This window comes from Rana temporaria, chromosome 1, assembly GCF_905171775.1.
Source record: "Rana temporaria chromosome 1, aRanTem1.1, whole genome shotgun sequence".
Taxonomy (NCBI): Eukaryota; Metazoa; Chordata; class Amphibia; order Anura; family Ranidae; genus Rana; species Rana temporaria.
This window is the reverse complement of record NC_053489.1, coordinates 572,101,457-572,122,365: the sequence shown is the minus strand read 5'-3', so window position 1 is coordinate 572,122,365 and position 20,909 is coordinate 572,101,457. Positions and strand designations below refer to the sequence as shown.

Here is a 20,909-nt window from a genome sequence, read left to right as displayed (position 1 = left end):
TGTTTTTCTTTGCTGCACTGTGTTCTAAATGGCGTTCCTCTTTATCACTTCAGAAAATTGGGGGGCATGCATTGATGGTCAGTGGAAAAGTGCCTTCTTCTATTGGAAGTTGGTGTAGTGGTCCCATACATTGGTAGTCAATAGGAGAAGGACCCCTTATATTAAGTGTCAGTGGGATAATTGATAACCAGTGGTTATTGGGAGTTATAAACACTTCATTGATCAAGGAACCCCTGGCAACCTCTGGAGGAATCCCTCAGTTCCAAGGAACCCCCGGTTGAGAAATCCTGACCTATAGTGTTAACACATTTTTATATATCATTCCAGGTACATACTGTACAATTTTCTCACTGGCGATATATAGCACATCAGATCCCAGGAAGAATGGGGCGGTGAGCTGTCAGAGCCTGTTTGTTCTTTAGCGCTGTGGCTCCTGAAGTCCTTGCTGGTAACCACTGAGATGGAGGATGGCCGTGAGGTGAGTGATCCAGAGCGAGGCTTGGAGAGCATGAAACAGTGTGGCACAGTGCAGTGCATTCACAATAACAACAATCACATAACAATGCATTATTGTGATGTCACTGCCCTGTGCCACGCTGTTTCATGCTCTCCAGGCCTTGCTCTGGATCACTCACCGTACGGCCGTCCTCCATCTAATCGATAACCAGCAAGAACTTCAGGAGCCGCAGCGCTAAAGAACAAACAGGCTCTGACAGCTCACCACCCCATCCTTCCTGGGATCTGATGTGCTACATATTGTCAGTGAGAAGTGGATACATTGTGACCTGGTCACCATCCCTGCTCATGGACACTGCTCAGCCCAGAGATATACTCAACTTTATCTTCTCTCATGTGAGTGGATATTGCATTTACTATTAAAGTGTTTGATTTATACACTCAGAGGCACCCCCCTCTCCTTGTTTTCTAAAGGCAAAGGTTGAATGCTGAATAGTATTTGTATTTGGAGAAATATGTGATGACATTACAGAGTGTATTTAACATTGGGGAAATTCCTAAAAATGATATCCTTCTACAATTTTAAATGTAAGCAAAAAAAAAAAGAAACATACCACTATTGATGTACAGGTTCATCCCCAGGATCACAAGTGTATTGATATGTGTTGGTTTCAGTGATAGTTAACAGCCTATAAAATGAAAAACAAACATACATTTTTATTAATACATAGCAAAAACCTAATACATTAAAAATGTATAAAATAACTTTAATATGGCCAAAGTTGGAACCTGGGTTATAAAAGAAAAGTACACTAATCACTAAACACTTAAAGTCCTGCAAAACAGTGAGAGAATGTGCTATCAGAGATTATTCATACAGCTGAAGTATGCAGTGCTATAAAATTGTTTATTTGAGCAATAACTGTTTTGTTTCTGCATAAAGGAAAGCTGTGATTTTTCTGAAGCTAAGTTGACCTTTCTTTTTAAACGTTTTGGGTATTTACTGGTGTGGAAGGTCACCACTAGTGATTGTTATCAGTTTGAAATTTGCCTGGACCCATCTAATAAACTACAAATGAAGGAGGGTATCATATCATGAATGTAGTCACTCTTTATAATCATACAATATCAATATGTCATACAAAATTGACAGTCACATTCAGTTTACCTCTTTTGAAAATCTATTATAAGTGCTTAACGTGAACTCTGTCACCCATCTATTACCTACTTAAAGTGTATAAAAACACTATAACAATGTATTTTCCTGAAAAGTAAACACAATCCAGTTATAATATGCAGTTCTTATTTTATTGGCAAGTGCCTACAAGTCAATGATTGCATTATCTATGCCATAAATGGAGCCTCTAATGACATCGTTAGTACGTTCATACACTGCTGATCATGTGGGCAGGCATTTTGTGAAGTGAACTGAAATCAACTGTCTCTTCATAAAAAGTGTGCAAACCACTACAGAGTGTGTTCATAATAACCATAATATAGAACATCAGAGTAGTTTTCTGCTTAACACCACACAATTTATTTTACAGTAGTTATACTTATGACCTCAAACACCAGATGCCCAGAATGACATCCTGTGGACAGTCAATGCCACTTGAATTGGACCTTTATCATTAAAACCCATCTTTAGCCCTGTCTCCCCCCTTCTTCTTCTTTTTTCTCTCTCACCTGCCCCCTTTTTCCCCATCTCCTTCTCCTACTCTACCCTCTCGCTTCTCCTCCTCGCTTCTTTGTTACCTAGTTGTTTTATACGTTACTGATTGTATAACCAAGAATGAAGCCGCTGTGTACGTACATTCAGCTGGAATTTTTGTATTACCTCTTTTATCTTACACTTGAAATGCTGCTACATTTTGTATTGACCTTTTACGGAAAAAAAAAATCGTTATTTGAAAAAAAAAAAAAACATCTTTAGGCTATCTACTATAAAGATGGCACCCACATCACCTAATTTTAAAAGCTGAATTTCAATTAGCGCTAAGGAATGAGTACGTAATACACCCCGCATCCCCCGCACAGCAAGGCAAAATGCCTAAAATGCTTACTTAATCTAGAGAGCAAAGAATAAGAAGTCTTGCATTGTACATGAAGAAGCTGAAGGGCTGTCCATATATTTGGAGCGAGAGCAGAGGAAAGTGGAGATCAACAGAGTAGAGCAAAAAAGAGTGGGAGAGAGTGAAGGAGATTGCTTCCTGTCAGGAGAAAAACTATAAAGATACATATTTCTGCTTTTTCATTACCCCATAGACTAAATGATTATGGGGGGCATAACCTGGCAGAATTGGCACTTCCGGAAATGACATCAGTGTGTGACATCACTTGCTGACACGTTTCTTCATCATCAACTTTGTTAAAGGATGCAATGCCAGACAGAAGCGCCCATTATATAACCTACTTCCAACCACACTTCTCACAGCCCATGCCGTTTTAATTAATTGAAAGCAAGCTTTAGTACAAATGCTACTAATACTAAACAGGATCGCAAATATACTATAAAAATCAGCTAATAATAGAATCCTCTCTACCAGATAAAATTAAATATATAAATATCCACAACCCACAGACCAAATCAATTTAAGGTCTTAAAACAATGTGACTCCTTCTAGTAGTTAACATTAAAATGCACACTTAAAACCTATACTGATTTCATATGTCATATGCAGTGTCGCTCTAAGCTGAGACAAAGATCTCCCCGCTGGTTGCAGTGAAGGGAGCAGGCACCTAAGAATCAGTAGAAAAAGAAAGGAACACCGCTCACTGACCCAGTGCAGGAATATGTGAATGAGTGTGGCCTCAGCCAGTGTCATTCTCACTACACCTCCCGACATGTTTTACCCCACACAACGGGGCTTGAGGCACTGGGTCAGTGAGCAGTGTTCCTTACTTTCTGGAGCTGCACTGCAGCATGCTGAAAAAAAATGAACACAAGCAGCATTTTATCACAGTGCACTGTACAAAATCGCATATGACTATACAGTAGTGCAGCGCAGTGCATTGCTGTACAGCAAAAGATGTGTAGGTTTTGTACACTTCAAAAAAAGTTTGTTCACAACTAAAAAAACGGGAGCCGTGTGATGTACTGAATTGCGCACCACACTGCCTCCTACACACTCAAATTTTCATTTCCCACGGGACTTTAGTGAATCATACCCCAAAAGGTATAAAATATAAGAAAATGTTTTATTCCAAAACAGATATGTTATATACAATTAAAAACATACTATCATGTGTAGCTATTTAGTCTAATTACCAACAATGAAAGTACATGCATATTCATTATTGAAATAATCAGAGCTGAAAAACTTCTATCAGTGCTATTTGTCTTGCTTCCACAGGAGAGGCACAGTATCTGGAGATACAAATTAAAAACAGTAATATAAAAAAAAAAGAAAAAAAAAAGGGGGGAGGCAAAAAGGGGGAGGTGGGGAGAGAGGGAGAGACAAAAAAGGGAAGGAGAGGAAGGGGGGGGGAAGGGGAAGGATAGAAGAGGAAGGGAAGGGAAGAGGAAAAAAGAAATCGGTGGAAGGGAAAGGAAAACGACTGGAAAGTGGGAAAAAATTGGTAGAGGGAAAAAAGAGAGGGGGGGAGAGAAGGGGGGGAAAGAGGAGGACCCAACCACACCCGGTCTGAAATCCAAACTCACAATTGTAAAATTTGCAAGAGACTTTCATGGATATATAATGTTGAAATGGGTAAAAGGAGAAATGAAAGTCTTCCAAGTGTGTACAGATGGCAAGCTGAACAGAGGCAACCAACGGTCATCAAAATTCTCCCCGGGAGTTGTGGAAGAAGGGGGAGACCAAATGCTCACAGTGCGAGCCCCCTGGGCAACACCAAAGGCGCGGATGGATATGAGCATGGGTCCTGGAACTGAACAAAACCTGATGAGCCCATAACCAAAAAATTATAATTTCAAGAGAAAGACAGTAAACAAAATATTGGCAAAAGACACCAAGCACCATATGTGAATGAGTGTGGCCTCAGCCAGTGCCGTTCCAGCTATACCCCCCCCCCCTTGATATATTTCACCCCACACAACAGAGCCTGAGGCACTGGGTCATTAAGCGGTGTCTCCACCTTTCTGGAGCTGCACTGCAGCAAAAAATGCAGACATGCTGCATTTTATCGCATTGCACTGTACAGAATTGCATAGTGCTATACAGCAGTGCAGCAAAGATGTGTATGTTTTGTACACTTCAAATAAAGTTTGTCCAAAAACAAAAGGGAGCTGTGTGTTGTACTGGATTGGCACCATGTTGCCTCGTATTGCTCTTGGGAGCAGACAGCTGTCTGCTACAATGTGAATACAGCCTTTACCAAAGTGTTGTTCAATTTTTTTTCAGTCTTGGCACATTTTAAAAGTATGTAAAATCTTGTGGCATCCCAGTGTAGATTGTAAAAACACTTGCATGAATAATTGATAGCTTTTGGGTAATCACATTTCTCCAATAAAATCATTAAACTCCCTCTTCCTCCTCTCCTTTTCTTTCATTTCTTTCTCTTTCCTTTTCTCTATCATTCTCTCTTTCATTCTCTCTCATCCTCTCTTTCCTCCTCTCTCGTTTTTTTCCTTTTCTCTCCCTCTTTCCTTCTTGCTTTCTACTTTGTCTCTCTTGCTGTCCCTGTCTTTTATTTTCTTTCTTTCTCTTCCCCATCACTCTTTTTTTCTCTTTCCTTTTCCTTTCTCTCCATTTTTCTCTTTCTCCCTGTCTCTCATTTTCTCTTCCCCTATTTTTTTATCCTCATTTAACCTCACTCCCTTAATTCATGTTTTTCATCTGTCTCTTTTGTATGTATAAAAAAAGACTATAAATCAAAGTTTGGCTTACTGCACACTAAAGGAGATCTTTATTACACACATTCAAATAATAGAGGGTGATTTCTTGTCTGCCCTAAACTGAGCCACTGACACAGGGAGACTGTCTCTCAGTCTCTTCCAAAGAGCAGCAACCCTATCCAGTTCTGTCTTTATCTTGCATCCTGTTCTAGATGTGACATCACAGAATGTGTGAGGAACGGGCTGGGCAGAGGGAAATAATAGATTTCATTAGAGGAGACTTACTGGCAGGATAACTAAAGGGTGGAAGGTAACTCTTTAATAAACGTAGAAGTAAAACAACATGCCATGATACACAGGGAATCTCACTTAGGCTTCATTTCCACTGGCGTTTTTACAGCAACTGTTGTTAGGCTTTTTTACAGCTTAAAAACGCCTGTCCATGTTTATTTTGTAAAAAAAAAAAAAAAAAATTTTGTGAGCTGCAGCTTTAAAAATGCCGTGGTCGCGTTTTTGCGCGTTTGTGAGCGTTTTCGCGCGTTTGTGAGCGTTTTTTAACGTCTGGCGTTTTTACAGCTCTACTCTGGAGCTTCAGAACGCCCTGGTCCCGCGTTTTTTTTACAGCTCAAAAACGTCTATGCCACTTGCAGCTCAAAAACGCCTATGTGGGAATGAAGCCATAGAATAACATGGACAGGCGTTTTAAGCTGTAAAAAACGCTCAGAAACGTGGCTGTAAAAACGCCAGTGGAAATGAGGCCATATGAATGAAGTGTTTTAAAAAGCAGGGGTTTGATTTGTTTGAAGCTGCATGTTTCTATAAGTAACTAGCCCAGAAAGCTGTAGCAACTCTGAGAACTCATGCACCAAGTTTGATAAAGGCTGCTTTAACCTAATATGACAGAAAGATGGCTGGGTCACAATTGTGACCCTTGTGACCCATGTTGCTATGACAGTGACTTCCTTGGCTGAATAGTCCTTACTAGTGGAAAGCTATGTGAGCTGAGGCTAAAAAAACTACAAAGTGAGGTGGCGTAAATCCAAGAGACCCATTTCCATGCTTTAAACCCACTTAAATGCTTTAATACGTTTCAACCACATATATGTATGCTAAGATAAAAAGGTGTATTCATTGCTGTTAACAATGCAGTCACTTTTTCACTTCTTTTCATGTGGTGCTGTAGGTGAATTGGGTAATTTTAGATTTTTCTTGGCATTAAGGATACTTTCACACTGAGGTGCTTTTCAGGTGTTTTAGTGCTAAAGATAGCGACTGTAAAGCGCCTGAAAAGCGCCTCTCATGACTCCCCAGTGTGAAAGCCTAAGTGCTTTCACACTGGGGTGGTGTGCTTGTGGGACAGGAAAAAAGTCCTGCAAGCAGAATCTTTGGGGTGGTCATGGAGTGGAGTATACACTGCTTCCAAAACGCCCTGCCTATTGAAATGAACGGACAGCGCTGCCGAAGCGCCTGCAAAGCGTTGCGGCAGCGCAGCAACATGGGTGGTTTTAACCCTTTCTTCAGCCGCTAGTGGGGGGTTAAAAGTGCCCACCAGTGGCCGAAAAGCTCAGCTAAAATGCACCACCGCCCCAGTGTAAAAGTACCCTAAGTGCAACTTTTTTTTCTTTCTATTTTTACTCTCAAATTTTAGGCCAATATTTCTCCTCAATATGAATTTTGGGATGTACATTAAAATTGTAGCAAATCATTTGGCCAAGGTCACTCAAATTATTAAAATGGATCAGGTTGGCTTTGTCAAGGGCAGAGAAGCCCCAGATGGCACTAAGAGAATCCATCATTTAAAAAAAAAAACATTTTTAAACTTGTTAAATCCCCTCTTTCTTACATTAGATGGTGAAAAGGTGTTTGATAAGGTGAATTGGGGTTATCTGTATGAAACTACATTTGAGTTGCAAAGGTGAGTGTACTATGTTTACTTGAGATAAAACACTCTCTGCCCAAGTGTATACATAGTTATAGTTAGTCAGGTTGAAAAAAAACAAAAGTCCATCCAGTTCAACCAAAAAAAAAAAAAAAAAAATATTATATATATATATATATATATATATATATATATATATACACACAATCAAATACCTCCAATGCACTGTCAGTTAATTTTGATATTACAAATGGAAAGCACCGTGTTGTCTACTTTCTCCATTAATATATTCTCTCATGATGGAACCTCTAGAGACAGCAATTAGGCTTAACTCTTCGATTTCTGGAATTTACATTTCTGATTACTCCCACAAGTGCTTTTCACTGACATTATCATACATACAATAACTACATTAACTAGGAATGATGCTCTGCTGGATCTGGTAATCTCAAACAATGCAGAGCTGAAAAAAATGTTAATCTAAAAGAACATCTGGGTAGCAGTGACCATAGCATAATTTAATTTAATGTAAGCTGTAAGTAGGGATAAGGCCGATGTTTAAGTCAAACATAAGTTCGACTCGAACATCGGGTGTTCACCCATTTGGCGAATACTGAACATTACGGGACGTTCACGGTAAATTTGAGCGCCGCGGAACACCCCATATTGCACTGCGAGTTTGCAGTGCATTGATGTCTGATGATTGGCCAAAGCGGCACTTCCCGGTCACCTGACGCGTTGCGTAGCAGTACAATGCTACTTAATCATAGATACCTATGATTAAGTAGCGTTGTACTGCTACGCAACGCGTCAGGTGACCGGGAAGTGCCGCTGGTGACGTCATCTCCGCTCGCGGCCGAGAGCGGAGATCTGCTGCCTATCGTTTAATATTCGCTGGAATAATCTGCATGCTGTTCACAGCCTACTCAAATGTGAGTGCTACTGTTTGTTCTATTAAATTTATTTTGATATACTGCACCATGGAGCCTGCTCTTTATTTGTATTGAGAGGGATCTGGACGAAACAGAGGTCTGGAGGATTGGAGCAAACAGAGCTCTCCTGAACTCAGAGTGTGTGCTGCTGGGCTGCATCCATATATTAACAGGCTTGCTTGACCTGTTCTGAGGTGAGAGGCTAGCATTTTTCTATCTTGTGCCTGCATAGCTACACTGGAGGAGAGTGTGGTGATTACAGCAACTCTTTACATCTCAGGGAAACTGTGGAATTAAGCACTTTAATATTTTCACCCTTCACACACTGTTTTTTTGCACGTTTGGAATATTTTTTCAGCAAGTTTTTTGGAATTCACTTTGAACACTTTTTTGAACTATATATATTTAGTGTTTATTCACTTTGAACATTGTATCTATTTGAACTATTTTTATATTCTTTATATTTATTGATTAATGCTTGAATATTTATTTATTTATTTATTTATATATTTACGCTCATCTTGCACATAATTTTTTGGTGCACAATTTTTTCCTAACACAGAGGAGTCTTATTTTGTGTCATTTGGATCATTTGGACCATTTCTAGGTCATCACTATTCACTTTTCTCACCGATTTTTGTTTGTTTTGGTGATAGCACTGGAATTTATTAGGATTGGATTTAACACCCACCTGTTCAATGATTATGATTATTTCATTGTAGCTTTCATTTACCCATTATACCCACTTTTTCCACCCTTTACATCCCAGTTGTGGATGTTATCAAGGGCCTTCAAGAGTGGAACACGTTTATATTATTGAATATTATTGTTTAGTATTCATACGTTGCTGTGCGTTGTCTTTTGCACTTTATTATTAACTTCCCATTAGCAAGCGCCATTACACCCCCTGTTTTACATATGTCTTTGGGTGCGTGAGCACCGTTTTAGTAGTGGCTGCTGCTTTACACACATTTTATTTATTTTAATTGAGTATATTTGCCCATGGTCAGTTTGGTTAGTTTGGTTGTGCGCATTAGTTCCCCCCCGTTTACATGTAGAGACCAGCTTTCAAAATTGCCCTGCCCGCTTTCTTAAGCAGCCCAATCATTGGCTGGTGTTTTAAAGCTGCTGGATCCTGCCCCCCACAAAATCACTGCTGAATTTTGACAGTTGGTCTCTCTCTGATGTTGGGGATGGGCGGCAACACCAGCCAATGATTGGGCTGCTTAAGAAAGGGGGTGGGGCCACATACACATAGCAGCCTGCTCATATCCCACACCATCGGCTGGTGTTTGAAAGCTGCTGGGTCCCGTCCCCCTCCGTATTAGTATATCACACAGACAGATTCAATTTAGAAAGATGCTGTTGATTTACTAAAACTGGAGAGTGAAACATTTGGTGCCATCCTGCATAGCAACCATAAGCTTCCATTTTTTTTTTTTTTTTGCCAAAGCTTAATTGAACAAGCTGAAGTTAAAGGCTACCATGCACAACTGCACCACATTTTGTTCTCTTCAGTTTTTCAGTTTTAGTAAATCAACCCCTGTGTGTACAACTCTGATATTGATAGACTATAAGGTAAACACAGGTTACAAAAGACCTCCAATGAAACCAATATATAAAGATCTGACACAGGATCTGATGAGCTTCATCAGGAAAATTATTATATAGTGTGCTGTGCCTACTCCTGGGGTCCCATAGGATATTACTGACCACACACCTAAGATGATTACAGTCAGGACCCAAAATAGGGGGAGAGTACCACTTAAGGAGAAGGGAAGTGTGCCAGCTTAAGCAGAAATTACATAGAGGAGGTGGAAAATGGGTTAGGGTAGATGGGCACTTAACGTCATCTCAAATATTCAAAATGGATAAAGCTTGCCAGAAAATTTCCCAGGACAATTGGCTGGATAACAGGTGACAGTGAGCCCAGGGGGGATAAAAAGATAACCACTTAAAATGCAACCAAAACATGCTTCCACATCCACCAGCTTCAATCAAGGGAAATGTCCTGGCAAGCCATATTCCATTTTGGATATCTGGAGTGACACTAAGTGCCCGTTCAGCCTAATTGACATTCCACATTTTCTATCTGCCTTCACTTAATAAGATTGCTTGCTACCCTGTTCTCCTCATTTTTCCCCTTGTGGTCCACAAGGAGGGCACTCTCCCCCCCCCTCTTTTTAGGTCCTGACTGTGGTCACCCTTGGTGAGCGGTCAGTAAAGCTCTATGGGGCCCCCGAGCAGCAGATCACTTTTTAACTATAGAAGAATTGCTCTCGGTGAAGCTCATCACTAAACGTGTTTAACCGCTTCAGCACCAGAAGAATTTACACCCTTCCTGACCAGAGCATTTTTGCAATGCGGCACTGCATCGCTTTAACTAACAATTGTGTGGTCGTACGATGCTGTACCCAATCAAAATTTACGCAATTTTTTTCCCACAAATAGAGCTTTCTTTTGGTGGGATTTGATCACCTCTGCGGTTTTTGTTTTTTGCACCATAAACAAAAAAAGAGTAGCAATTTTGAAAAAAAAAAAACTATATTTTTGACTTTTTGCCATAATAAATATCTCCAAAAAATATATAAAACAAAAAAAATGTCTTCAGTTTAGGCCAATATGTATTCTTCTACATATTATTGGTAAAAAAAATAAACGTATATTGATTGGTTTGCACAAAAGTTATGGCGTCTACAAAATAGGGGATATATTTATGGCATTTTTATTAGTATTTTGTTTTTTACTAGTAATGGCGGTGATCTGTGATTTTTATCATGACAACGATATTGTGGCAGACACATGGGACGCTTTTGACACTAGTTTGCGACCATTGTCATTTATACAGCGATCAGTGCTATAAAAATGCCCTGATTACTGTATAAATGATACTGGCAGGGAATGGGTTAAACACTAGGGGATGATCAAGGGGTTAAATGTGTCCTAGGGAGTGATTCTAACTGTGGGGGGGATGGGCTACAACTGACATGACAGAGACCACCCCTCCCAATGACAGGGAGCAGTAGATCTCTGTCCTGTCACTAGGCAGAACATGGAAATGTCTGTTCTGCCTATCCGTGACACGATCGTGGGCTGCCGGCGAACATTGAGTTTGCAGGGCCCACGGACATGGTCACAGAGAGCGTGCAACTTTTTAAAGGGGACATACCCGAACGCCCATTTGCCCACCGCTGCCATTGTGCCGGCGTATATCGGCGTGCAGCGGTCGGCAAGTGGTTAAGAGTCACAGATTCTGTACTGCCATCTTTATAGATGGGGAAGAGTCCAATGCCCCAGGGCGACCTGTGTGGTTGATTGCTGAGAGATTCTCCTCTGGTGAGTGTACTGTGGGTTAGTGTAAAGCAGGCATGTCTAAAGTCCGGCCCGTGGGCCGATTGCGCCCCCTGTTACCGTTTAATGTGCCCCCCGTGGTAATTTGGATATATATATTTTGTGGTCCACATGGCCACAAAAGATATATACTGTATTTATCGACGCTACCTCAGGAGGGGACGAGTGCCATCAGATTACATACAGGAGAATTTTCTGCTTACTCGGCAGCATCTGTATTAAAGAGGCCGCCATGTAAACAGCATATTCTCCTGTATGTAATCTGGCACTAGTCCCGCCCCTCTCCCTGCCCCCTCTGAGGCTGCAGATGGGCATCGATCAGGCTGCACTGATGGCAATGGTGAGGCTGCAATCGTGGCAATGGTGAGGCTGCATTCGTGGCAATGGTGAGGCTGCATTGATGGGCACTGACCCATATTTTGCTTCACAGTTCTATATTTAACCACTTCAGCCCTGGACCATTTTGCTGGTCAATGACCGGGCCACTTTTTGCGATTCGGCACTGCGTCGCTTTAACTGACAATTGCGCGGTCGTGTGACCTGGCTCCAAAACAAAATTGGCGTCCTTTTTTTCCCCCACAAATAGAGCTTTCTTTTGGTGGTATTTGATCACCTCTGTGGTTTAATTTTTTTGCGCTATAAACAAAAATAGAGCGCCTTTTTTGGAAAAAAAATGAATATTTGAAACTTTTTGCTGTAATAAATATCCTCCAAAAATATCTAAAAAAACGATTTTTTTCCTCAGTTTAGGCCGATACATAATCTTCTACATATTTTTTATTAAATAAGCGTTTATTGATTGTTTTGCGCAAAAGTTATAGCGTCTACAAAATAGGGGGTAGTTTTATGGCATAATTGTTGCCAAAGGAACATGTAATGACACAAAGCAACTAAGAAGCACACTTTCAATGCTAAAAAGAGCTTATGAAAGCTGTAGGGCGTATACACTGCCACCTCATTTGTGTATACACGCTCGATATCTACAGCTTTCATGTGAGTGCATTTGCTGTTTTAAAAATAAATTTTGTATCATACAATTTTACGCTATGTGGCCACCCTTCTCTTTTTTCTCCTAAAACAATATTGACATTACTTGGAGAGGTATTGCTCAGGAATCCTTTTTTGCCATACCAAGTTTTCCTTTGAAGCTGCCTGCTATCAGAAGTATTTGATGAGCCCACTATCCAGCTCTTATCTTCAGGATCCTGGAATGTCATTCCAAAGCCTTGTCAGATTTCTGGTGACATATGTCCCCACAAGTCCACCATTTCTTGTAAGCAGATACTCACACTGGTGGAGGTGTTTCATCACTTTAAGGAAGACAGCAATATTTTGGGCATTGATTGATTCTTTCACCGGGGGCAATCATCTTCTTTATGGACTCATTTGCAATGTTTTATTCTTGAGACCATTATTATTAATATTCATTTTTTGTGATCACCAATGTTTATTGTTCATTGTTAAGTTCTATATTAATCATATTCAAGCACAATCTACATCCATGTTTATGGTCATAATTCACATGGTTAAAGCGCTACACTTTGTTTTCTTTATCCAAATAACACGCCCAAGCTCATCTCTTCACCACACACAGCCACAAAAGCAAAAGAATTCTTGATGGGCAGGATGAGCACACTTAGACCGAATTTTAATGGTTCAAAGAATGTCAGGCAAAATGGTCGGCCCTCTCGCATTTTCACTTCATGAAATCTGGCCCTCTTTGAAAAAAGTTTGGACACCCCTGGTGTAAAGGTTTAGAAGTGTCCTTTGCAATGTCAACATTATTCTGCCTATGAATAAATTGCAAGATCTGTCTTGCAGGATCATCATGTGCCTTCAAAATACACAGTACATTGACCTTTTTTCCTCTGCAGCTTGTTCTAAAACTCTGAGCTCGGCTGTGTCTACTACTTGGCCTACAAAAATGCAAAGTACCTTTCCTTGTTAAGGGGAAAAAAGCTATTTAATGCTTACAGAGAATCTTCTGTATTAATAATTGATAGAAGAGAAGAAAAATTTTCAGACTGTACCCTACAGCTTTCATAAGCTCTTTTTAGCATTGAAAGTGTGCTTCTTAGTTGCTTTGTGTCATTACATGTTTCATTGGCAACAATTATGTGTTGCACGGTCCTTTTCCAAAGATCACATAAACTACAAACAGTTGGATTGAAAACCAACGCTGTACTATAACTCTGTTGTAATAAATATAACACAGCTGACTGTACTCTGATGACAGTGCTTGGTAAATAACAGGGAAAACTTCATAACCAATGGAGCACAGAGTGACTTACCGTATATACTCGAGTATAAGCCAACCCGAATATAAGCCAAGGCACCTAATTTTACCACAAAAAAATGGGAAAACGTATTGACTCGAGTATAAGCCTAGGGTGAAAATGCAGCAGCTACTGTAAGCGGAAAAGAGGGTCAACAATGCCCATTTGCAGCTTCACTGTTCCCATTGCAGCAAGTGACCAGTGCTAAAAACATGGAAAAAAAGTGTGGAAGCAATTGGGGATAGTTATCAGCAATGTGGAAATAACGCCCAGTGTAGCTGGACATAAACCATAACTGGAGAGTATGGATGAAAGAGTAAAAAACAAATAAAATTGTCCAGCGCTCAATGGGTTATAAAAGCAGACAGCTTGCAACAGGACATGAAATATGCTGACAGTTTATTATCTATAAATCATAAAACACCACTCCTGTGAGCAAGCAAATAAGGAATGGGGAAGGAATGAATTTAAAAATCTTACGGTGTCACCAATTTAATTTCATTCCTTCCCCATTCCTTATTTGCTTGCTCACATGAGTGGTGTTTTATGATTTATAGCTAATAAACTGTCAGCATATTTCATGCCCTGTTGCAAGCTGTCTGCTTTTATAACCCATTGAGCGCAGGACTGGGGATCTTGTTTTTTACTGTGGCCAGTGTAGCCTCACTGTGCCATACCTGATGAGCCTGTTATGCATTGCAGTCAGACGGCGGCCATCCATTCCAGTCAGTGTACAAAAGCCGCACCTCTTCCTCATTCTCGTCCGTGACAGGGGAACAGCAGTGAGTCAGTGTTCAGTGTTCAACCTATCACAGACATCCTCGTCCGTGGGACAAGGACAAGAGGACGTCTGTGATAGGCGGAACACTGAACACAGTCTCTGCTCTGAAACTGAGTGTTCACCTATGATGGACGAGAACGAGGAGGCGGCACGACTTTTGTACAGTGACTGAAATGGATGGCCGCTGTCTGACTTGAATGCATAACAGGCTCATCAGGTATGCAGACAGACTCGAGTATAAGGCGAGGGGGACATTTTCAGCACAAAAAAATTTGCTGAAAAACTTGGCTTATACTCGAGTATATACGGTATATATACATTGACATATGTCCTTAGACCCAATTTGTGTGGACAGCATGGCCAATTGCTGACGTGGCAGAGTCCAGAGACAGCTTAACTCTTCAATAAAACACTGATGTTTTATTGAAGTGCTGACTGGAGTTCATTTTTAATATATTAGTAAACAAGATAACTAAATAAGACTTTTGAAACCTAGACGATTTTCAAACTAATTTTTACCATTTAATTTTAACATTAAAAATGTACAAGTTGTTTCATGTCTGAGAAAGCCTCCCAATCTAGGAAGTATATTCTAACCTCAGATAAAGACTGCAGATAGTGCTGTCTTTCTAAAGAAGTTAAAGGCAATGCCAGAGAGACAGGTATAACATACTGTATGTATAAACATTACATTTACATGTGGCCTAATATGCATGCAGATCACATGAAAACATAAATTTGATGCTAAATCCACTTTAACAGATAATGGAAAACGTTTGGTGTGTATAATCAGGTAGAAGTGGAATGACAGTATGCATGGGGTATTAATCCAAAGATATCATCTCTTCTATTACCGTTGTAGTGCCCCCCTGGTATACTGAGGGCAAGGAGGGTCCTCTAGAGGCAGGGGGCGAGCTAGCATTTACTCCAGGGCTGAGTCCATGGCTATAATGGGGAGTTTAGAACAGAAATTGGGTGCCAGTCACTTTAGATATTTTCAATGCTTTAATGTAGAACTTGAAAAGAGCTAGCATGAGAGAGGGTTAGGGGTGTCAGATAACAGATGCAGATCACTTACAAATTCCTTGGATCCAGAACAAGTACAGCTTTCTCTCTTTGAGATCTTTAATACCTGGATAGGCCTCTCACACAGACCTAGCAACCAGTAGCTATTTAACACGATTTAGATTGTTGAACAGCTTGCCTACTACTCCTGAGGTGGTCCTTAAGCTGTCTTGCCCAGCCCTGTCTTGCTGGAGAGAGACAGGATGAAGGCTGGTCTCTCAGGAGGGCCTGGTGACTTGTTTGGAGGATGCACCTACACCTAAACTGTGCTTACAGTGTTGCCAGGTGGCTTAAAGCTTCTGACACTGTGAAGCTGGGTTTTGTTCTACAAATCTTAACCTGTTTGCAATATCGCCGTTCTAGTAGAACCTTAAAGCCGACCTGGCGATATTGCAAACAGGTTAAGATTTGTAGAACAAAATCCAGCTTCACAGTGTCAGAAGCTTTAAGCCACCCGGCAACACTGTAAGCGCAGTTTAGGTGTAGGTGCATCCTCCAAACAAGTCACCAGGCCCTTCTGAGAGACCAGCCTTCATCCTGTCTCTCTCCAGCAAGGCAGGGCTGGGCAAGACAGCTTAAGGACCACCTCAGGAGTAGTAGGCTTATGGGCCTACTCTCAGAGCTTGCAGCAATACATCCTCAGGCCAGAATGGCCCCAGGGAGAAAGAGAAAAAGCACATGGTCCAGCCCAAAAAAATACCCTTTCCCAGAATGCCCCAGCAGCTAAGAACCTCCTACTGGGCTTGGCTGGAAAAATAATACATTATTTAGAGCTTAATCTTGTTGTACTTCTCATACTTGCTTATGGTACCAGTGACACCTACTGTCAACAGTGAGAAATGCACAACTCAATTGAAATTAGGAAAAGACCACATAAACTGTACAACCAGTCTAAATTGTTTACAGGTTTACAGGGTTTCCATTCATATTAAGGCTCGGTCCTATTACTCACCCAGCTCACCAGGGATTAAAAGAATTCCCATAATCTATAATATACTTCAAGAAAAAAAACACGCTTCCAATATTCCCTAGATAATACCAGTGGGAACATGACTTTGGTAAAACAAACACAGACAGACAATGGCATAGAGCCCTACAATCCACATATCAAGCTACAAAATACACCACAATGTGGGAACATACGCAAAACATTGTCCAAAGAAGATACCTAACCCCGGACAGAATAGCAAAATTTCACAAACGCACTTCTCCTAACTGCTGGAGGAATTGCGGTGTGAGCGGTACATTATTTCACATCTTATGCCAGAAACGACTGCAATATTGGCATAAGGTCTTCCAACATGTTACAGAGATGTACTTATTAAACTCACCTGAACTTGCCCTACTAAATATAAACATAGAATCCCAACTGAATACCAATAGAAAAGTAATAATGCACATCCTGTTAGTGGTTAGACACAACATAACCAAACTATGGAACCCCCAAAAGTGACCAAGGTCATTAAAATGACCCAGACCCATCATACCTATGAGCTCTTATTGATGAAAGACAATCACTCTTGCACCAAATTGGGAAACGTATGGAATCCATGGTCTAACTGGTATAAGACATTTATTGTAAAGTGAATAAATAACTCTTCTTAATACTATATTTGTTTACGCATGTTTAACATCTTCAGCAAGCATTTTTCTCCCTCCACAACATTGCAACATATGTACCTTATCATTGCACAATAAAAACATTAAAACATAGGAAAAGGACCTCTCCATCTCACTCTCAGCAGAGAACTGTGAAAAATATTCCTAAATATCCATAAAGGGCCAACTAACGTCACTACACAGGAAAATGGATATAAAATCCAATCCAGATGGTACCGCACACCAGCCCTTCTAAACAAATTTAACCCTGCTATATCAGAAACCTGTTGTAGATGCCATCAAGACAGAGGCACTCTGCTCCACATCTGGTGGTCCTGCACCCCCCCTACAAACATTTTGGAAATAAGTATGCCACATTACTTCCCAGGTTACCTCCTACGATCTAGAATTTTCCCCAGCCCAATTCCTACTCCACAACTCACGCTTACCACACAATCCTACCACAAAACAGTGCATTCCCCTGCACTGGACTTCAACCCAGATACCCAAAGTCTTTGAAATGGTAGAAGTAATCTACATCGCACGTGACACCCCAACAAAATTTAGCAAAAAGTGGGCTTGTTGGTCGCAGTTTCAGACGACGTCTGAATACTTAAACATATGCAACCCACTCAAAAACAGCCATGATGGTGTTAAGCTCTGCCTACCACAAACTGTAATCCACATCCCACACTCTCCAATCCTTTTTCTGACACCCCATTCCCCTTTAAAGGCCGACACCCTCCAAAACACACACGATTTCCAATTGGAACTCTCAAATTCGACTAAAAACTGAGAAGGGAAGTCAAACCCCCCTCCCCCACTCCTATACCTCCCCTCTCCCTTCTTTTCTACCCCCCCAAACCCATTCTGCTCCTCCTCCATTCTCCTTCTTCATTCCCTCCCCCACCCCCCTAAGGTACTCAGTTTACCCACATACTCACAATATATATCCACTTCGAACACACCAATCAATTACCCACCTCAGAAGCCATGCATGGAACTAACACATAGCTAATCCCCTCTAACTATTGACCATACTTCTACCCAAATAAATAGAATTACAGTCATGGCTGAAATTGTTGGCACCCCAGAAATTTTTACAGAAAATCAAGTATTTCTCACAGAAAAGTATTGCAGTGATACATGTTTTGCTATGCACGTGTTTATTCCCTTTGTGTGTATTGGAACAAAACAAAAAAATTGAGGAAAAAAAGCAAATTGGTCATAATGTCACACAAAACTCCAAAAATGGGCTGTTTAAAATTCTTGGCACCCTTAACTTAATATTTGATTGCACACCCTTTGGAAAAAATAACTGAAATCAGTGGCTTCCTATAACCATCAATAAGCTTCTTGCACCTCTCACCCAGAATTTTGGACCACTCTTCCTTTGCAAACTGCTCCAGGTCTCTTATTGGAAGGGCGCATTTTCTCAGCAGCAATTTTAAGATCTCTCCACAGGTGTTTAATGGGATTTACATCTGGACTCAATGCTGGTAACTTTAGAACTCTCCAGCGCTATGTTGCCATCCATTTCTGGGTGCTTTTTGATGTATGTTTGGGTCATTGTTCTGCTGGAAGACTCAAGATCTCGGACGCAAACCCAGCTTTCTGATACTGGGCTCTACAGTGTGACCCAAAATCCTTTGGTAATCCCCATATTTCATGATGCCTTGCACACATTCAAGGCACCCAGTGCCAGAGGCAGCAAAACAACCCCAAAACATCATTGAACCTCCACCATATTTCACTGTAGGTATTGTGTTCTTTTCTTTGTAGGCCTCATTCCATTCTCGGTAAACAGTAGAATGATGTGCTTTACCAAAAAGCTCTATCTTGGTCTCATCTGTCCACAAGAAGGATTTTGGCTTACTCAAGTACATTTTGGCAAACTGTAGTCTTGCTTTTTTATGTGTCTGTGTCAGCAGTGGGGTCCTCCTGGGTCTCCTGCCATAGCGTTTAAATTCATTTAAATGTTGACGGATAGTTCACGCTGACACTGATGCTCCCTGAGCCTGCAGGACAGCTTGGAATTTCTTTGGAACTTGTTTGGGGCTGCTTATCCACCATCCAGACTATCCTGTGTTGCAACCTTTCATCAATTTTTCTCTTCCGTCCATGCCCAGAGAGATTAGCTACAGTGCCATGGGTTGCAAACTTCTTGATAATGTTGCGCACTGTGGACAAAGGCAAATCTAGATCTCTGGAGATGGACTTGTAACCTTGAGATTGTTGATATTTTTCCACAATTGTGGTTCTCAAGTCTTCAGACAGTTCTCTTCTCCTCTTTCTGTTGTCCAGGGGCGGACTGGCCCAGGTGGAAAAGTGGAGTTTTCCCCCCAGGCCGCTTACATTATCTCTAAAATGGCCGCAGCGCTGGCTGTTTGTAAATTTTTATTTTTTTTTGCTAGGCCCCCGATTGGCTGGCTGCTGCACTGCATTGTGGGAGTTGTAGTTTGTAGTTCGGCCGCAGCGGCCACCGATTGTCTGGCTGGCTGCTGATGCTGCACAGTCTGTGCTGCATTGTGGGAGTTGTAGTTTGGCTGTGCTGTGCTAAAGTTAAGGAACTTATCAGCGCAGCAAACTACAGCTCCCACCTCCCAGGATTCTCAGAGGCAGCCAGCCAGGTCATGTGGCACGTCAGGGAAAGGACACGGTACGAGCGGGCTGGGGCTGGCTGCAGAGAGACATGACAGAGAGAGAGACTGAAAGGCTGCAAAAGTAAGATGTGATGACTTGCCTGTGTCAAAACGTTATTACTGTATGGTCTGTATCCCCTTCAGTAGTATGCATAGCATAAAAGCCAGCCAGCACCCCCCCCCCTGTCAGCAGAACTCAGCCAGAACCCCCCCAGCAGACTCAGCCAGCACCCCCCCTGCCAGCAGACTCAGCCAGCACCCCCCCGCCAGCAGACTCAGCCAGCACCCCGAAGACTCACCAACACCCCCCCTGCCAGCAGACTCAGCCAGCACCCCCCCCGCCAGCAGACTCAGCCACCCCCCCCGCCAGCAGACTCAGCCAGCACCCCCCCACCCCCGCCAGCAGACTCAGTCAGCACCCCCCCACCCCCCGCCAGCAGACTCAGTCAGCACCCCCCCACCCCTGCCAGCAGACTCAGCCCCCCCCTCCACCAGCAGACTCAGCCAGCACCCCCCCACCCCCCGCCAGCAGACTCAGTCAGCACCCCCCCACCCCTGCCAGCAGACTCAGCCCCCCCCTCCACCAGCAGACTCAGCCAGCACCCCCCCACCCCCGCCAGCAGACTCAGCCAGCCCCCCCCACCCCCGCCAGCAGACTCAGTCAGCACCCCCCCACCAGCAAACTCTGCCTGCACACCCCTGCCAGCGGACTCAGCCAGCACCCCCCCGACCAGCGGACTCAGCCAGCATCTCCCCGCCAGCAGACCCAGCCAGCAACCCCCCCGCTAGCAGATTTAGCCACCAACCCCCCCGCTAGCGGATTCATCTAGCAACCCCCCGCCAGCGGACTCATCCAGCAGCCCCCACTCATCTAGCAACCCCTCCGCCAGTGGACTCTTCAAGCAACACACACCCCCCGCGCACAGACGCATATAGCCACCCCGAACCCCCCATCTGGTTAGCAGAGCTGACTGATCCAGAAGGACCCCCGCCCACTGTCTGCCCAGGACTTAGCCCATTACCTAGCTCTAATCAGGTTATTAAAAAAACATGGCCGCTGTAATTCATGTGCCCAGTGACCCGAAAGGGGCCAGATGCATGAATATGGGACAGCAGTGGATAGATTCATGCTA

General features: G+C 42.3%; 1 protein-coding gene across 3 annotated transcripts in view; it reads right to left on the bottom strand.

Moving 5' to 3' along the window:
• SGCZ (sarcoglycan zeta) overlaps positions 1-20,909 on the bottom strand; it is a 1,301,913-nt gene that overhangs the window by 961,399 nt on the left and 319,605 nt on the right. For all 3 annotated transcript variants that reach the window (XM_040334675.1, XM_040334676.1, XM_040334677.1), the window contains exon 3: positions 1,071-1,145. The gene's annotated coding sequence lies outside the window, so the exon portion shown is untranslated. The remainder of the gene's footprint in view (positions 1-1,070; positions 1,146-20,909) is intronic.